The sequence below is a fragment of the Candoia aspera genome, chromosome 4, assembly GCF_035149785.1.
Source record: "Candoia aspera isolate rCanAsp1 chromosome 4, rCanAsp1.hap2, whole genome shotgun sequence".
Classification (NCBI taxonomy): Eukaryota; Metazoa; Chordata; class Lepidosauria; order Squamata; family Boidae; genus Candoia; species Candoia aspera.
Window position 1 is genome coordinate 69,402,727 of NC_086156.1, and position 6,426 is coordinate 69,409,152.

Genomic DNA, 6,426 nt, shown 5'->3' on the forward strand with positions numbered 1-6,426 from the left:
TGAAATCTGATTGCCAAATTGCTTTATATTTTGCCAATAAAACATTGCTGCAGGTTGCAAGAGATCAGTCCTGTCCTTTCCAAAAACTAGCAGCAGCTCCAGAGAAAGCTCAATTTTAAACTGCCATGAATGAAACTGAGGGAATCATAAAGAAGGAAGTATTCTCAAGTAACTTTTATTTAAGGCCGTGTAGGGCTTTCCTGGCAATAACCAGCAATTTGCAATTCTTTTGGAAAGAAACTAGTAGCCAATGTAATGCTTTCAGGACAGAGATATTCTGAACTCTTCTAAAGTCCAACCTTCTTGCTGGGTTCTGGTCTGATTAATCTTTCTTCTCCAAACACAAAGACAGCGCCACACAGAGTGCATTGCAAAAGTTAAGCCTAGAGGTTATCAGTGCTGGCAGGTCACCTTCCACGAAGGGGTGCTATTGAAGGATTCACTGAAGCATTCACTAAACGGCTCTAGAGCCCATTGCTGCAGTCTAGGAAAAAGAGTGCATATGTATGTGCTGCTTTGGGGTTTGTACAGCTGCATTCAGAACTGGAAGATCTACTTGTTGGAGTTTGTGCAGAGTGCTGGAAAGCGTTTGGCCTGAGAGATCAGAAAGAAGACACCAGGCATTTCAACAAAAATAATTGTATTTAAACAAAGCATAGAACATAAATAGTTTCCTCATCCAGAGCCCTGGATGGGCAAAATCCTTAAATACAAAAAAGCATATTTACAAGTACATGCACACACCCAAGTTTGCTGAGCAGAAAGAGAGGCTGCAAACACAGGAGAAGCAAGCAAAGAAGTAAGGAGCTGGCAGAGCTGGCTTATTTAAATGCAAATTAAGCAAGGAAGCAGAGGATGGTTTCAGTTTCCCATATAAGGTCATTGAACACTTAAACCTTGTTAACCAAATGAGGTCTGACCTTTTGACTCTGCCAAACACTTAAGAAAATGATTTGTTACCATGGATACCTTTTCTGCAGCTTAGTCCAAGCAGAAACAAATAATACCAAGACTACTATCTCCTGAAATTAAGATCCCTCACAAAAAGCACCTCCATTTTATCTTGATTCAGTTTCAGTGTACTAAATTCTTCATTCCCAACTGCACATGGGCATTTGGAGTGCTGCACCATTACCTGGTTGTGTTATGGAAAACCAATCAGTATATTGGTAACACTCAGCTTCGAAACTCCTGATACTAAGCAGTATCATTGAAAAGCACAGAATGGAGGCCTGACCATTGTCCCTGTTTCAAGCAACAACATCTGAATTACAGCTGTTTCCAGGCAACATCTGAAACCTATCTAAGGGACAGAAATGGAATCACTGCAAAGCAGGGGCATATATTACCAACTTTCCCAGGTGATCCAGAAGTAGATGATGGTCCGTGGTATCAAAGCTTGCTGAAGAACCAGTACCAGTTCCCTTTGTTGATACTCAGATAGAGATCATCCATCAAGCCAACCAAGAAAGTCTCAACTGCATTGCCCTCACTGAAGCCAATTTGAAATGTTTCAAGATACAGTAATCAACTCTGTCTAGGAATGTCTGTGGCTGAGAAGTTTCTATTCCTCTGTCTCTGGAAGATCAGAGATTGATCTAGCCATCTCCAAGGGATTCAATGTAGTCTTCTTAAGAAATGATCTAATAACTGTCTCTTTTAAACATTTAAACACTTTTTATTGTTTATTCGTTCAGTCGCTTCCAACTCTTCGTGATTTCATGGACCAGCCCATGCCAGACCTTCCTGTTGGTCATCACCACCCCCAGCTCCAAACACTATATCCAGTTAAAAATAAATTTTTACAATCACAGAACATCCCCCAATTCTATTCTCTTATAGTTCATTTATTTAGTCCCTCCCTTCGCCCCCCCACCCCCAAAATTTATAGCTGTATAGATGCTACTGTTCATATTTTTATTGGTTATGCAGTTATATACCACCCATTTCTATGGGACTCAAGGCAATTTACAAAAACAAAGAGATGTTCCATATATCAAGAGGCATGTTCCAGAGCATGGGGGCAGTTACAGAGAAAGCATAACATCACGGACATACAATTTCCTTGATTTCACATAGAGTGGGGACCCTCAGGAATCCTTTCCTATAAGAATGCATGGGATGTGCCAGGTCTTAATAGGACAATATGTATCTGGGAGTAAAGCTGTATTGCTTTCTTTTATAATTTGTGCCCTAATTACTTTTTTTGAGATTCACCTCAGAGATTTTCAAGAATCCCCCTGAAGTAAAGCTTTATGTGATAGAAAAGTATTTTGTTGTTTATTTGTTTAGTCGCTTCCGACTCTTTGTGACTTCATGGACCAGCCCACGCCAGAGCTTCCTGTCGGTCGTCAACACCCCCAGCTCCCCCAGGGACGAGTCCATCACCTCTAGAATATCATCCATCCACCTTGCCCTTGGTTGGCCCCTCTTCCTTTTGCCCTCCACTCTCCCTAGCATCAGCATCTTCTCCAGGGTGTCCTGTCTTCCCATTATGTGGCCAAAGTATTTCAGTTTTGCCTTTAATATCATTCCCTCAAGTGAGCAGTCTGGCTTAATTTCCTGGAGGATGGACTGGTTGGATCTTCTTGCAGTCCAAGGCACTCTCAGAATTTTCCTCCAACACCACAGTTCCAAAGCATCGATCTTCCTTCTCTCAGCCTTCCTTATGGTCCAGCTCTCGCAGCCATATGTTACTACGGGGAACACCATTGCTTTAACTATGTGGACCTTTGTTGTCAGTGTGATGTCTCTGCTCTTAACTATTTTATCGAGATTTGTCATTGCTCTTCTCCCAAGGATGAAGCGTCTTCTGATTTCCTGACTGCAGTCAGCATCTGCAGTAATCTTCGCACCTAGAAATACAAAGTCTTTCACTGCTTCTACATTTTCTCCCTCTATTTGCCAGTTATCAATCAAGCTGGTTGCCATAATCTTGGTTTTTTTGAGGTTTAGCTGCAAGCCAGCTTTTGCACTTTCTTCTTTCACCTTCATCATAAGGCTCCTCAGTTCCTCTTCGCTTTCAGCCATCAAAGTGGTATCATCTGCATATCTGAGATGGTCAATGTTTCTTCCAGCGATTTTAACTCCAGCCTTGGATTCCTCAAGCCCAGCATGTTGCATGATGTGTTCTATGTACAAGTTGAATAGGTAGGGTGAGAGTATACAGCCCTGCCGTACTCCTTTCCCAATCTTAAACCAGTCCGTTGTTCCGTGGTCTGTTCTTACCGTTGCTACTTGGTCGTTATACAGATTCCTCAGGAGGCAGACAAGATGACTTGGTATCTCCATACCGCTAAGAACTTGCCACAATTTGTTATGGTCCACACAGTCAAAGGCTTTAGAATAGTCAATAAAACAGAAATAGATGTTTTTCTGAAACTCCCTGGCCTTTTCCATTATCCATCGGATATTGGCAATTTGGTCCCTAGTTCCTCTGCCTTTTCTAAACCCAGCTTGTGCATCTGGCAATTCTCACTCCATGAATTGCTGAAGTCTACCTTGCAGGATCTTGAGCATTACCTTACTGGCATGTGAAATGAGTGCCACTGTTCGATAGTTTGAACATTCTTTAGTGTTTCCCTTTTTTAATAGTCAACAAACATCATTCCTTGCCTGACAATAGTAAAACATTCTTTGGATGGATATGGGAACTCTTGTGAAAAGTACATGGAAATGTTTCTAAGGAGTTTTGAAGCTTTACCACTGTTCTTCAAAGCATCAACTATCATACTGATACTGCAAGGTTGGTAGACTTGTCCAGCTGAATTCCAGAGTAATGATTTTCAGTATCATAGTTAAAATGAATGTGAATCACTAGATGCAGACCTAGTTATATAATGGCTATTGCTCAGCCTGCCTTCTCCTATCTGATGTTTTTTAAACGTATTGGACTATGAGTTCCTAATTCCAAGCAGGCCTAGAGAGCCATCTTAAATTATTTGACAAGATATCATGTGATGTGCTCTGAAACGTGTTATGAGAAGGCACCTCTTTTGTCAGGAACGAAGAAGACATCTCAGCCATCCTTTTGGTCATCCAAATAAGTTTACAGATTTTGTAACTTCCAAATACAAATCTGAATGGTGTACGGTTTTTCTCGAGAAATTCTTCACAAAATTTCATCTTCATCCGTGCATTCTGTTTATCATTTCTTTTAGATAATATTGGAGTACAGCATCCTTCAGCTCCGCTATTATGACTATTGGTCAGGATGCTAGGAATTTTCCAACAAAATTTTAAGGGGCATAGGTTTTTCAGCCCTGCTTCAAGGGCAGGAAAGACAACTGATTCCAAAATACCCTTCAGCCTTATAGATATCACTCCTGGTCTTTGTAGAATGGTCTCATCATAAATATGTACGTTTGAATGGTAATAATACAAAGATGAGCAATGTTCTAGGTATTAGCAAATTCCAAAAATGGAGAGAAAGGTTTCATCATGCTTGACATTAGTTGAGGATGTCGGTTTTAGTGTTCCAGAATAACAAGGATGGGAAAACAGTCTGAAATCAGATACGCAATGATTTAACACATTTCTAAAGAATTTTTTTGAGGTCACTTTTAATGGCCCTTGAAGCACAGCATTTCTTGTATCAATTGACCTGTTAGAAATTTAATTAACTCAGACCGAATATTATGTTTTTAAGCTGAAGCATCCTAGAAATGGTTTCAAATGCACATGACACATATCAAAAGAAATAGCAAATCATGATCCCATTTGACCAGGACAGAGGATTTGTTTTAACCATATCACTATAGATATATTGCACCCCTCTCTACTTCCCTTTCTTGGAGAGGCTGGCAAAAAACAATTGTGTGAGGTGGATCAGAACATCACTTTCCCTAATCCACATTTCCTAATAGGAGAGGCCAGAGGGAGAATTGCTGGTTATGCTTCTGTGTGGAGACATCTCAAGGGGAACAACAACAACAACAACATTTGCTACATCTTTGGATTCAAAAATTCTTGTGAAAAGTACGTTTTTCTACATACCAGAAATCAAGAATATCTTCTTTCCAATGTAGAAAGGAGGAATTTCTTACATGTCCTATAGAAAGGCAGGACCCATTACAGGGAGAATTAGCTTCTCTTGTTGGAATTGGCTTCTCTTTCAGTTCTACAGCTGTGGGGGAATAATCTTCTGGGTGTTTTCTGTACCACCACGTCTTGTGTTGAGTGAAGTAACATGCATATAATCCACCCCTCCCCATTAAGCTAAATTAGGATGTGGCTAGTCAGTTGAAACTATGGACACTTTATCAAAATCAAGAGTCCCCTTATAGACATTTAACATACTGCATATGAAGTTACCTCCTTAAATATTTACATTGACCTTTAAAAACTGGCACAATACATTAAACAAGATAAATAACGATTATTAGGCTAATTGTATTTAAAATATGGGGGGGGGGAAATAAAAAAATTACTTTTTTTTTCCAGATCACATTGATGAAAGGACTGTGTGCAACAGTGTTGCTCCTGAAAAGGATGTAGATGGATTCCATATTTTCAATATTGGGCGATTGTGTCTCGACCAGCCTTCCATTATACCTGCCACTGCTGCTGCAGTTTGGGAAATAATAAAGAGAACTGGTACCTGAATCAAGTATTTTAAGGAGATGGAGGTTAAATACATTCTGGAAAATTCTCTGAGAAAAAGAAATATAAGCTTAAGCTATAAAATACTAGAGCATCATACTTACAAATAGTTTCTGTACTGAAATAGGTTTCTTTTGAAATTTGGTTAGCACTGCTGACACTAGCCCATCTAGACTGATGACAGTGGTTGTCTGCAACCCATCAGCTGCAAGCAGCCCTCAGAAACCATCCTTGCTGCCTGCCACAGCAACCCAATGCCCAGGGAGCAAGAAGAAGAAACTCATTAGGGTGGAATAGGGCTCCCATCTTTTTCTCAGCAAGTATGCGTAAATTATTTATTTTCCCACAGTTGGAAAGCAGTGATTTATTTACTTATTTACAATTTTTGTACATTGCCTCAGTCCAAAGTCTCTGAGTAGCATACACAAAAAAAGGATAAAAACAACATGATAATTAATTTATCCCACAGCAGTCCCAACAGATGCATGCCCAAGACATTCAAATCAGTTTAAAAGCATGACAGAATACAGGTGTTTGGGCAGTTTTATAAAATGCCAGGAGGGAGGGGCAAGTAGGCTTACAAGCAGATCTTCAAGGAGATTGCGGAGAGTAGACACATGTATGCATTAAGGGGAGAATAAAAGGACCAACACTCAGTATGAAATAGTGAACTGGAGTGCCTCTTCCTTTATTGAACTCCTCTGATAACCAATGAAGAATTATAACAAGTTACAATGAGAGAAAGGGTATATGTTTGTGACAATGAGATGTTTATGCACCTCCATTTAGGTACGTATGTGTGTAATTGGTACTGCTGTCTAATTG